General features: G+C 37.6%; 2 protein-coding genes across 2 annotated transcripts in view; both read left to right on the plus strand.

Annotated features, from left to right (window-relative positions):
• The window catches only part of LOC141656664 (receptor-like protein EIX2), a 398,824-nt gene that overhangs the window by 262,679 nt on the left and 122,322 nt on the right, over positions 1-13,823 (plus strand). The window lies entirely within an intron of this gene.
• The window catches only part of LOC141656668 (receptor-like protein EIX1), a 276,353-nt gene that overhangs the window by 251,383 nt on the left and 11,147 nt on the right, over positions 1-13,823 (plus strand). The gene's annotated exons all lie outside the window — the stretch shown is intronic.

The following is a 13,823-nucleotide window of genomic DNA, read 5'->3' on the forward strand; positions in this document are numbered from 1 at the left end:
ATACCTAATTAATTACTGTATCTTCTTAATTACCTTTCACTGATCCATACTCAATGTTTTGTACCCTCTTGTCTCTATTCATTAACTTCCCTATTTCAACCAATTAAACTACTTATATTTTTCCCACATGCTTAATTCCAACATCACTTCTCTCCCATGATTCCTATTAATCACATTTTGCAAGTTAAAGATTCCAGTTATTTTTGACTCTATGGTAAGTTTTGTATAAAATCGTTGTATTTATCTGAATTGAAGTGAAACTCGAGAGATCTTACCCAATAAAATTGGATATTGGTAAGTAGAATAAGATTCGATTTACTTTGAATCGACAGTTAGTTTTGTATAAGATAATCTGTGTGGTACTCAAGTCCGTAAACATCATATTTACCCTTATAACTCTCGTTAAACCAAAACAAATTGTTTTTGTTTTTATGTGAAACTATTCATGTTACACATTTCAATGCTCTCTTGCAGAAAAGTAAATAGCTTTGACTTGTTAGGTAGAAAAAAAATGTTTTTGTTTTAATATTAATTACGTAATTGAATTTGCTAATAATGTTTTTCGTACTACTACAATGATCTTATGGTTGTTGCCACAGTTGACCATTGATACATAATTACCTCAACATTAATATTACTATAAATGCATAATTACTTCACCTGTATCATCTTATTTTTCTATTTATACATATGTATTTCTTTCCTAGATTACAAACCCTAATCAAAACATGAACAAATTTGGAATCATTTTCATATCAATCATACTCTTTAGATTCACATTACTACATATTAATGGAGAACCATTTGAAGACAAACAAGCATTGCTAGACTTCCTACAAAAATCGTCGTATTCGCGGTATCTAAACTGGAGTCCAGTGACTCCTGTCTGTACTAGCTGGACTGGTGTAACCTGCAATGATCAACAAACCCTGGTGGTAGCCCTAAGATTACCCGGGTTCGGGTTTCGAGGCTCGATTCCGAATAACACACTTGGTCGTCTTAGTGGATTACAAATATTAAGCTTAAGAAACAATATGATTTCAGGTCAATTTCCATCTGATTTTTCTAAGTTGAGGAATTTAACATCTTTATATCTTCAATTTAATCGGTTTTTCGGTCCTCTGCCGTTAAATTTCTCTGTTTGGCCGAATCTTGGTGTTGTTAATTTGTCTAATAATAAGTTTAATGGAAGTATTCCTCGGTCTTTTTCGAGTTTGATTCGTCTTACAACACTTGATCTTTCAAGTAATTTGCTTTATGGTGAAATTCCGGATTTCGGTACAGAAAGTTTAAGGTACTTGAATTTATCAAATAATCATTTAAATGGGACATTGCCTAAGGGTGTGTTTGGATAGCAAAAGTGGAGGGAAATGGAGGAGAGGGAGAATGAGGGAAGAGAAAGGGAGGGAAGGGAAGGGAAGGGAAGGGGAGGGGAGGGAGAATGGAGGAGGTCATTTTCCTTCCAAATCTTGCCTTTATTGGAGAGGAAATAATTTGGTTTGGAGGGCCCCTCAAAATCCTTCCACCTCCATTTTACTAACCAAACAAAGGATTTATCATCCCTTTCTTTCCCTCCCTTCTCCTTCCCTCCAAATCCTCCTATCCAAACAGACCCTAAAACTCTACTGCCTGGAATTCGGCCTGATTTTTTTGTAGTTAATTCTGTAGATTTGTCAAGTACTAGCTTTTGACATTGTCAAGGTTGATTTATTGATTAGCTTTGTTGGGTATTTTTAAGCATGTTTTACTTAGCTAGACATTTAACAATGACATTTATGTAAACCGTAGACTTTGACATTGACTTCGACCTTTGGGAAGATGACACGGCGGAATTGTGTGGATGTTTCAAGTGCAACGTATGAAAGGGGTGATTAGTAGACCAAGTCTCTTACTGATTCTAACTGATGGAGTATTTGTTCATCTTTCCAAGTTGATGGTTGTTTGTTTCTTTTCATTTTTCGATAAATTTGCCAGTGTGCTTGCTTCGTATATAGATTTCAAGTGCCCTTAAAAACACTTATATTTCCCTAAAAATGCTGGAAGTCCCTTCTATTCATGGAAGGCAGTATTTTTGCTTGCTCGTTCTGGTTGGAATGCTCCTGCATTTCGCAGCTAACCCTTCCCTTAGCTCAAAACTTAACACGACAAGCTGTAATGAGAATGATAGAGCTTTTCTTCTCGACATGCTTCCAGAGTGCACAAGACTCTACAATAACTCCTTTTTACTTGACTGCTGCAATAGCCCTGGCATTTCATGCAGTAACCTCACTGGCAGAATAATCGGCCTTGATCTACCTGTAATATTCGACTCTAATACATGTGGTGAGGAGTATATGGCCTTTCGAGAACCGTCACTGCCTTCATTAGATGACTTGGCTAGCCTGCATATGGACTTGGATGTACTATCTTTCACTAAAGGATTCTCAAGTTTCATTCGTTCTTTCCCCAATTTAAGACATCTTTTTATCTTCTATTTCGAGGATCAAGGAACAATGATTCCTCAAGAACTCGGAAACCTTACAAGATTGGAAACCCTTGAGGTAAACCTTTATCAACCAATGTACGCAAGTACACTTGAGGTAACCCTTTATAATACAATGTACGCAAGTACACTTAGCATGCTTTCGCGTCTCACTTCTTTAAAGCGCCTAATACTCAGTAGCGTTACCCTCACTGAAGCCACAGATTGGCTCCATGTTGTGAGCAACCTACCTCACCTTGAGCACCTGGACTTGAGTGGATGCAGTCTCCCTAATGTTATACGTCCCTCTCAACTCAATGTTAATTCTACCAAGTCACTTGCGTACCTTGATCTTTCGTACAACAATTTTGAATCTTCGTCTAGTTGGTCTTGGATTTTCAATCATAGGTCTCTCATCAGCTTCTTCATATCTAACAATCAGTTAACTGGCCCAATTCCAAATAGTTTTAGAAAAATGACTTCTCTTTCACATCATGATATTTCCTATAATTGACTAGAAGGTTGGCTTCCCAGTTCTTTGGGAGGTTGTTGCGGCTTACGTAGTTTGGATGTGTCCAGAAATCATCGCCTCCAGGGTGATCTTATAAGCATTTTTCGGTTGTTGTCCTGCACAAACGAGTCACTTACAACCCTCTCCATGCACAAGAACCTTTTCAGTGGTTCACTGCCTGATTTCACTATGTTTTCTAGCCTAAGTAAACTTAGACTCCACTCAAATAGGCTGAATGGTTCACTTCCCTCTTATTTTACGAGACATTCAAGTCTTGCCACCTTTGATGTGCACAACAATCAACTAACTGGACCAATTCCTGATCTTTCTCTATTTAGGTCGTTGAAAGTGTTGCAACTTCAAAACAACAAATTAAATGGCACTGTGCATCCAGGCCTAGGACAGCTTTCGATGCTCAGACACTTGGATATTTCTTCAAACTCACTAAAAGGCGATCTTGGTATTAGCCATCTCGCAAATCTTTCTAGCTTGCGTTACTTTGATATCTCCTTAAACTCATTGACCTTAAACGTGGGCTCTAGTTGGATTCCTCCATTTCATTTGGACACTATAGGTCTTGCTTCCTGTGGCTTAGGTTCTCGGTTTCCAGAATGGCTTAGAACGCAAACTAATTATTCTAGGTTGGATTTGTCAAATACAGGGATTTCCGACACAATTCCATTTTGGTTTTGGAACCTTTCTTCAGCTGCTAGTTTTATCATTCTCTCCCATAATAGACTTCACGGTAAATTGCCTACAGATTTCCCATTTGTGTTTGACATGAATCCTGCCATAGATTTGAGCTGTAACTTTCTTGAAGGAACCATCCCATCTTTTTTCAGTAATGCAGGATATTTGAATCTCTCAAGAAATAGTTTCTCTGGTCCCGTTTCTTTTCTATGTCAAAGTTCCTTGGGGCTCGGTATCGACCTTTCACATAACTACTTGTCGGGCGAGCTTCCTGATTGCTGGTCTGAGTCTGGGTTTATTTCTGTTTTGGATTTATCAAATAACAGCTTTTCGGGACAGATTCCTAGCTCACTGGCTAATCTATCTTATTTACAGAGTTTGCATTTGAGAAATAACAAGTTTTCTGGGAAGCTACCTTTGTCACTGTGTAACTTAACTTATTTGTCATATTTAGATCTTGGGGACAACTTGTTTTACGGAGAGATACCGGGATGTTTGGGGCATACACTAAAAAAACTGGCTGTTCTCAGTCTTCGAAACAATTCTATCTCTGGAAGCATACCTCCACAACTCTGCAATCCCTCTATCCAAATTCTTGATTTATCTATGAATAATGTCTCTGGTGTCATACCACAATGCTTATGCATGCTTCAAGCAATGACACAGATAAAGAGCCTGCCTATTGTTAGGTATGTTTACAATGGTACATTTTCAACCATCGGCGCCACCCCGTACAAAGACTATATCTCCCTTGTACTGAAAGGATACTTGTACAATGATGCGAATCATCTGGAACTTGTTAAAAGCTTGGATCTTTCCGGCAACAATTTAGGAGGGGGGATTCCGGGTGAAATTTCATGCCTGACAGGGGTGATTTCTCTGAACTTTTCAGGAAACAATTTAATTGGGTCAATCACTTCCAAGATAGGTAGCCTGAAGTCTCTTGAGTCACTGGATTTTTCGAATAACCATCTTTCTGGTGCGATCCCGTCAACCATTTCGGACTTGAATTTCTTAGGGACTTTGAGCTGGGAATCCTTGGCTTTGTGGTGAACCACTTCCGAATAAGTGTCCGGGTGATGAAGACGGAAAAGGATCTAGCATAAATAAAGATGATCAGAACCCCAGAGACAATGCATTTGATTTGGGGTTATACATCAGTGTTGTACTGGGTTTTATTACTGGCTTTTGGGCGTTTTGTGGTGTACTCGTGTTAAAAAGATCCTGGAGGATTGCCTACTTTCGTGCTTGGGTTCATGCTTATGACAAACTTTACGTGCTGTTTACTCTCATGTTGGTTCGAATTCAGAGGCGATACTTAGCTTGATAGCAGTATCATATCCGCTTCCTTCTCTACTCCTTTTTGTCTTTTAGTGGGTTTAACTTGGAATGTTATCTTGAAAGTATAGAACTGTATGTTGCTTCTAATCAAAATCAATAAATATTTTGAAAGGCTTGTTGCGATAATATGGATTTTGGGATTTTATTTCTTGCCCTATATCCTGACGTTGAGCATTATTTAGTCAGCATTTTGGCATGAGATATTATACCTGTGAATCTGTGAATCTTCATGTCTCTGATTCCTGGGATGGACAATTTTCTGCTGTTTTGTTTATTTTTGAGGTTATGAGTTTTCTTATACTCTTATTCACTTGCGTTTTAATGATCTGCTAGGCTCTATAATTTTCCAGCTTAGAAGCTTAAGATCCGCGAGACTGATACATATTCCCAAATTAATACGACTTGAACCTGATCCGACTGGGCCCGTTTGCCGCTTCTAATGTTCAATCACTATCTCGCATTTTCTCCAAAGCCTGGAGTAGTTTTCTCAAATGGTGAAGGAAAAAAAAAGAAGCTAAGCTTAAGGTACTCTACAATTCCTCCAAATTCTTATTATCGTAACCATTTCTTCTTCTCAGCAGTTTTCCTATACTCCACTACTTTACTTTTTTTTCTTCTGTTAGTTGCTTCTTGCTTGTTTAATTTAATAATTCTGCATTTAATCGACCCACTTCAGCGATTCACCGATTGGTGCTATGAGCCTTGCCATAATTAGGGAAGAAATTATATTAATTTCTTTTGTGCAAATTGTATGGTTTTGTTATGCTTTTGAGCTTAGAGCAATAGCAGTGCTCAAACTTCTTACAAGTCTGTTGTCTTGCACGTCACCGCTACCTGAATTTATAACAAACTCAAACTTAACAAACTAAGCCGGTGCACTAAGTACATACACCTTGTCAAATGAGGAAATAAGAATTTTATCATTTTCTATAAATAACAAAGGAGATCTAAGTAATACTCAGAAAATAGAAGCATTGTCACTGGTTATGGTGTGTAATCACGTGATATACGTGATACGTGTGTGTACCTAATAATTTTTCATATTTCCCGTTCTTGTAGATTCTCTGACACCGAAAAGAAATGGAAAAAAATTATCCTTAAAAATTAGAATGTCATAAACTTGGACCTCAAATATTAGCTTCTGACATTGGTAAAGGTTGGAGTTTAGCTTTATTAGGTAATTCTAAGCATGATTTACATAACCAGACATTTAACTACACCGTAGACTTTGACATTGACTTTGACCTGTCGGGAGATTATGTGGCGGGATTGCAGTGGATGTTTCAAGTACAACGTATGAAGGGAGGCTTGAGTAGGCAAAGTCTCTTACAGTAGTGCCATGGTCTTTTGAAATGATGAGCAGCATATCATAAGTATTATCCCAACTACTGGTAGGGATAATACTTAAGTAGCAGCATTATGAGAACATGATGCATAACTAAATATAGGTGTGGCGTAGAGGAGGGGCGGCCAATGGAATGTTGAGGTCCTATTTCAAATATTAGGCGGAGGCCCTTTCGATAATTGTCTCGCTTTTTTTATAGTCATAAGAACATTTGAGACCTTTAATATCTGAGGAGCGCAATATTCAAAATCTTTAATACTGTGAATACAAATCAAGCACGTCACTGTGTTGATTTTAATCATAAATTTTAATCGTACTCGATTGTATTATTCTGTTTCTCGTAAACATATATTTCCTCCATTTCTTCCACTTATTCCATTTACATAATTTTTTTCTAAGTTTAATTAAAAAAAATTAGGCTACAAATAGGCCAATAGGGTTTTAAATCGCGGTATCGGTCGCGATCGCGGTCGCGGTAAGGGAGTCGCGGAATCGTTCCCGACTCAGCCGTTGCGCTCCGAATCGTGGTTATCGCGGTGATATTTATTTTATAAGCTTTTATAGATATTTCATCATTTATTGACTATTTCATAAGTATAAAGTTAAGATTAATTCTATTTAGGGTAATTTATTTGACCAATGCTGTACAATTTCTAAGAGCTTTTCATTAAAAATCTTGGCCGGTACAAGTTATAACTCGTTCATATCAGGTTCATCGCGGGCTAAGTTGGCCGATACGCGTTATAAACCAGTCGTCTCTGCCGATACTTTCTTGTTTTTAATTTGCCCGATACATCTCGGGATATCTCGTATCGGCTGCCTCCGATACCGATACATCTCGGGCGATACGATACGTCTCGGCCGAGATTTTAAACCATGCTACAAGGGAAAATTTGAGTAACAGTAGTGATGGGATATTATGACTAATACAAATTATAGATTAATACGGTTCACACCGTGAGAGGGTCTATTTTCATTTAAAAAATATTCATTAGTTCTGATAATTGAGTTGTAATTTTACATAATGGGACCGTCTCAGAGTATCTAGGGTATCTAACTGTCTCACCCAATAGTTAGTGGTTGGTTAGCTTCATGCAAATGATTTTTTAAATTTACAAATGAAAAACATTAGAGAGGTTAAAAGAAAGAATGAAACCAAAATGATTAATTTAAAGTAACTAACTGAAGAAGAGAGAGAATATTAAGTGAGTGGAAGAGGAAGGGGAACAACCATAAAAAAGCTGTTATAATGACGGCATGGAGAATCGAGCCTTGGACCTCTGTTGGACTTTAAGTGAGTGGTTACCGCTATACAAAAGGAAGCACAAGTGATAATATTGAACGTTTAAATGTAATTTTACTGTATTTGGTAATTGTTTTCAGACCTCGGTTCCGCAAACCGAATTGCACATGTTACGGGCCGCCCCCGGTTCCGCAAACCTTGTCTTTTAGCTATGAGATCTTAGGTTGGATCCTTGACTATAAAGATGTAGTAACTAGTAAACTTCGTGGTTATTGGCAGATCGAGATATTGTTGTTAGGAGGTGAAAAATTTCAGGAATATCGAATTTCTAATGGAATAAGTTGTAGAAAAATTCTTAATTTTTAACTAAAAATCTCAAAATTTTCACTATTCCGGTAGCAACCGTCCCTGTTTGTCCCTAATTCCTCCACTTTTCGAAGTCAAACATTTACGTTGATTAAGTTGGTATAATGGCACTTTTATTATCATCACCTCTTCCATTGTATACACTAATAAAGATAAATTGATTGTGATTGATCTTTGCTCATGTTTCCAAGTTGATGGCTGTTTCTTTCTTTCTTTTTTCCCCATATATTTGGTAGTGTGATTGCTCCTTCTGTAGATGTCAAGTGCCCTTAATAACACACTTGTGGCAAACAATCTCAGATAACTTATAATTCCCTAAAAATGCTGGAAATCCCTTCTATTCACGGAAGGCGGTATTTTTGCTTGCTCTTTCTGGTTGGAATGCTCCTGCATTTCTCAACTAACCCTTCCTTTTGCTCAAAGCTTAACACCACAAGGTGTAATGAAAATGATAGAAAGTTTATTTTTGATATGTTTTCGGAGTCCACGAGACTCTCCGATTGCTTTATCATAGACTGCTGCAATTGGCCTGGCATATCTTCTTAATGGATCTTTTGAAAAAGTGCTTTGCAGGGCACCATTAAAAGAGTCCACCTATATGAGTGTGAAGTGTGGCCGCTTCTTAAAGCTTGACTTTGGCTTTGTAAGCACTCATGAATGGATAGGGACACTAGGCCATGTAAAATAGTGTCAGTAATAAACTTATGGAGTTATCTTGAACTTGTATGTGTCCTATCTTCATGTATTCAAATTACTTGACGGGTTCAATCCATAGAGACACCCCAATACTCGAATGCAGAATGCATAGTTCACTAAGGTCGAAATTGATGAACTACGTGACATTTTCACATTATGTATGAGTTTGGTTTGGTTTGGTTTATTGTAAATGAATCAAGGATTACACTTAAATGGGGGAGAAATGTTGGTGATTTAAGTGAATCACCGGTTTTATTTAAGTGTAGTCGGGATTAGGTCAAAGTTAAGTAGACTCGTATCGCTATATTGTGGGTAAGGGAGTGTGGAGTGCACGCTCACATAAGCGACTCTCGAGTTTTTGTGGCTTTTGGATAAGTTATATTCATATTTGTCCCAAAAGGCACCTCGTGGAAATAACCGATTATTTCCTTTAGGGTTGCATACAGAACATGTATAAATACATGTTGATGAATGCTTGAAAAAGAGGAGAAAAATCAGAAACTTTTCGACTTTGAAAGAACAAACAAATTACAAAACTCCATTTGTATTCTCTCGATTCTATTTGCCTAGAACGAGAGGGAATCGATAGTCTTATCCTACAAGAGATTTCGTGCAACCCGAGGCAAATGTAAAGGTCGAAATACTCTTTAAGGAAAACAATTCGTGATTCTATTGTTATCCAAATTTAGCATTTGTCATTGGCGGTCGACAGAGTGTCAACCACCATGTATATATCCTACAGCTTAGTGGTTAGTAACCTTGTTTTTTTTTTGCTACAAGGTTGGATTCTTGACGGTACACAAATATTGTTGTTAGGAGGCGAAAAATTTCAGAAAAATCAAATTTCTAATTAAGATGCATTAGAAAAATTCTTACATTTTAACTAAACACTAGAATTTGGGAGAGACGGTCTCTCACTAAGTTATTGAGAGACCAATCTTTCATACCCTTTTATTTGTATTTCGTACCCCTTTTATTGTTGATCATGACATAGTAATTTCGTACCTATTTACATAATAAATGTACCCATTTTATCATTAATTATGTTTTGTACTTATTTTATTACCTTTATTACCACTTTTTCTTAAAATTGTACAATAGTCTCTCAATAAAGCTTATTAAGAGATCGTATCTCAGGAGACCTACTCCTAACTAAAAAACTCAAAATTTTCATTGTTCGAGGAGCAACCGTGCCCCTAACTCCTCCACTTTTCGTGGTCAAACATTTACTGTGATTAAGTTGGTATGATGATTGCTCATCAGATCGAGATTTCACTAGGGGATTAATTTCATTTTTTATTAAACTTACGTATAATCTATCTTAAGGCGTTTACTCTCACAATTAGCCAAAGCAAAGGGGTTAAATTACCACTTTTCGCGACACCCCCATTGAATCCCTAACTTGAAAATAACACGATTCTAACTGATCCGTATCTGAAATAACTGGACTTGATCTATCCAATCCGGAGTAGCTTTCTCAGAGGGTTAAGAAACAAACTATTGTTCCGGTGATGATGTAGCTAAGCTTAAGGTACTCCACATTTTCCCCAAAATCTTAGTCTTCCATTACTTTTTCTTTAGTTAATTGCCTGTTTAATTGATTAATCCTTCGTCTATTAATCGACCCAATCAGTGATTTTACTGATTGCTGCAGTGAGCCTTGCCTTAATTAGCTAGGAAATTAATATTACTTCTTCCGAGTTCTGACTTAACAGATTCTTTACGTATTATTAAAATACTCCTCTCAAGTGAATAAAAGTGTAAAGAATATGTTGATTTGGAGGTAGTAATTTCTTTTGCGCAAAATGTTGACTTTTATTATGCTCTTAAGCCTTGACCTTGACCTTGACCTGACATTGCTACCTTAATCCCCTATCTACTAAAAGATTAGACGAAGTTATATATTTTCCCGCCTAAAATTCTACTGCCTAGAATTCGGCCTAATTTTTTTGTAGTTTAGTCTATAGATTTGTCAAGAACTAGCTTCTGACATTGTCAAGGTTGATTTATTGATTAGCTTTTGTTAGGTATTTTTAAGCATGATTTACATAGCGGAAACTTCATATCCCCGAGTAAATTCTTTAACTATAGATATTAATGTCCGCAAGTTTGATTTCCCTGTTTCCCTTATATTACGAGAAACTTTAAGCTACGTCCGTTACATGACGTCATTATACACCCCCTATAAAGGAAGAAATTAGAATTAACAACATTTAACATTATTTACAAAGGAGTTCGGAGTGAAATAACATAAATTGGTATAATTGCTGTTTTTTTTTTTTTCAAATTTTACCGTCCATGTCGTTACAAATTAGAATATTATAAGTTTGGAGTTTAATACTAGCTTCTGATATTGTCAAGGTTGATTTATTGATTAGTTTGTCACTTCTTTGGGTATTTTTAAGCATGATTTACATAGCTAGTCATTTAAGTAAACCGTAGAGGCGTAGACTTTGACATTGACTTGGACCCTATGGGAAGATGACGCGGCGGGATTGTGTGGATGTTTCAAGTGCTACGTATGGAAGGAGGTGATTGAGTAGACTAAGTCTCTTACACTAGTGCCATTCAGTGCCATGGCCTTTTGAAATGATGAGCCAAGTCAGTCAACTGCTGGTGGGGATAACAGAATTTTCACTCCTTTCTACACTTCAACTGATTGTCTGATTGTAGCTGTTATTTGCTCATCTTTCCAAGTTGATGGTTGTTTGTTTCTTCTTCATTTTTTATATAAATTTGCTAATGTGATTGCTCTGTTTATAAATGTCGAGTGCCCTTAAGAACACTTGTTGCAAATAATCTCTCAGACAACTTATATTTCCCTAAAAATGCTAGAAATCCCTTCTATTCATGGAAGGCGGTATTTTTGCTTGCTCTTTCTGGTTGGAATGCTCCTGCATTGCACAACTAACCCATCTTTTAGCTCAAAGCTTAACCAGACAGGGTGTAATGACAATGATAGAAAGTTTCTTCTCGAAATGCTTCCAGAGTGCACGAGACACTACAATTGCTCTTTCCTTGACTGCTGCAATTGGCCTGGCATTTATTGCAGCAACGTCACTGGCAGAATAGTCGTCCTTGAACTAGAAGAGTTAATCTTCTCCGAAAATTTTGGTTTTGAGGAGTCACCGGTCGTTCTAAAATCTTCACTTCTTACATTAGAAGACTTGGCTAGCCTTAGTCTAGACTTGAGTGGAGTATCTTTTACGGAAGGATTCCAAAGTTTGATTCGTTCTTTCCCCAATTTAAGATATCTTTATCTCTCCTCTAATGAAGAACCAGGAATGGTAATTGCGGGAGATATTGGAAACCTTACAAGATTGGAAACACTTGAGTTGTACGGCGTGTACCTTATAACACAGCATACGGAGAAACACTTAGCATGCTTTCGCGTCTCATCTCATTAAAGTGCCTAGTTCTCAACGATGTTACCCTCACTAAAGCAACAAACTGGCTTCATGTTGTGAGCAACCTGCCTCACCTTGAGCACCTGGACTTGAGTGGATGCGATCTCCCTAATGTTATACGTCACTCTCAACTCAATGTTAATTCCTCCAAGACGCTTGGGTACCTTGATCTTTCGCACACCAATCTTGAAGTTTCGTCCGCTTGGTCTTGGATTTTCAACCATAGCTCTCTTGTCAGATTATTCATATCTAACAACCTCTTAACCGGCCCAATTCCAAATAGTTTTAGAGGAATGACTTCTCTTTCACATCTTGATCTTTCTTATAACAGACTTGAAGGTCATCTCCCCAATTCTTTTGGTGGTCTTTGTGGGTTGCGTAGTTTGGATGTGTCAAAAAATCGTCTCCAGGGTGATCTTATGAGCAATTTTCGGTCCTTGTCCTGTGCAAACGAGTCACTTACAAACCTCTCCATGCACAATAACCTTTTCAGCGGTTCACTGCCTGATTTCACCAAGTTTTCTAGCCTAAGTAAACTTATACTCCACTCAAACAGGCTGAGTGGTGCACTTCCATCTTATTTTAGGAGACCTTCAAGTCTCGCCATCTTTGATGTGCACAACAATCAACTAACTGGACCAATTCCTGATCTTTCTGTATTTAGGTCGTTGAAAGTGTTGCAGCTTCAGAACAACAAATTAAATGGTAGTGTGCATCCTGGCCTAGGACAGCTTTCGATGCTCAGACACTTGGATATTTCTTCAAACTCACTAAAAGGCGATCTTGGTATTAGCCATCTTGCAAATCTTTCTAACTTGCGTTACTTTGATATCTCCTTAAACTCGTTGACCTTAAACGTGGGCTCTAGTTGGGTTCCTCCATTTCATTTGGACACTATAGCTCTTGCTTCTTGTGGCTTAGGTTCTCGGTTTCCAGGATGGCTTAGAACGCAAACTAACTATTCTAGGTTGGATTTGTCAAATACCGGGATTTCAGACACAATTCCGTTTTGGTTCTGGAACCTTTCCTCAACTGCTACTTTTATCATTCTCTCCCATAATAGACTTCACGGTAAATTGCCTAATGATTTCCCATTTGTGTTTGACAAGATTCCTGCCATAGACTTGAGCTGTAACTTTCTTGAAGGAACCATCCCATCTTTTTTCAGTAAAGCAGCATATTTGAATCTCTCAAGAAATGGCTTCTCTGGTCCCGTTTCTTTTCTATGTCAACCTTTCTTTCACCTCGGTATCGACCTCTCACATAACAACTTGTCAGGCGAGCTTCCTGATTGCTGGTCTGAGTTTGTGCCTATTTCTGTTTTGGATTTATCAAATAACAGCTTTTCGGGACAGCTTCCTAGCTCATTGGCTAATCTATCTATCTTGCGGAGTTTGCATTTGGGACATAATAAGTTTTCAGGGAAGCTACCTCTGTCCTTGTGTAAGTTAACTTTGTTGACATTTTTAGATCTTGGAGACAACTTATTTTCTGGAGATATACCGCAATGCTTGGGGCGTATGCTAAACAATCTGACTGTTCTCAGTCTTCGACACAATTCCATCTCAGAAAGCATACCTCCGGAAATCTGCCATCCCTCTATTCAAATTCTTGATTTATCTATGAATACCACAATGCTTATGCATGCTTCAAGCAATGACACAGAAAATGAGCCTTCCTATTGTTATGTATGATTCTCTTCGGACATTTTCAACCATCAGCGCTCCATACAAAGATTATATCTCCCTTGTACTGAAAGGATA

This window comes from Silene latifolia, chromosome 5 (genome assembly GCF_048544455.1).
Source record: "Silene latifolia isolate original U9 population chromosome 5, ASM4854445v1, whole genome shotgun sequence".
NCBI classification, from domain to species: domain Eukaryota; kingdom Viridiplantae; phylum Streptophyta; class Magnoliopsida; order Caryophyllales; family Caryophyllaceae; genus Silene; species Silene latifolia.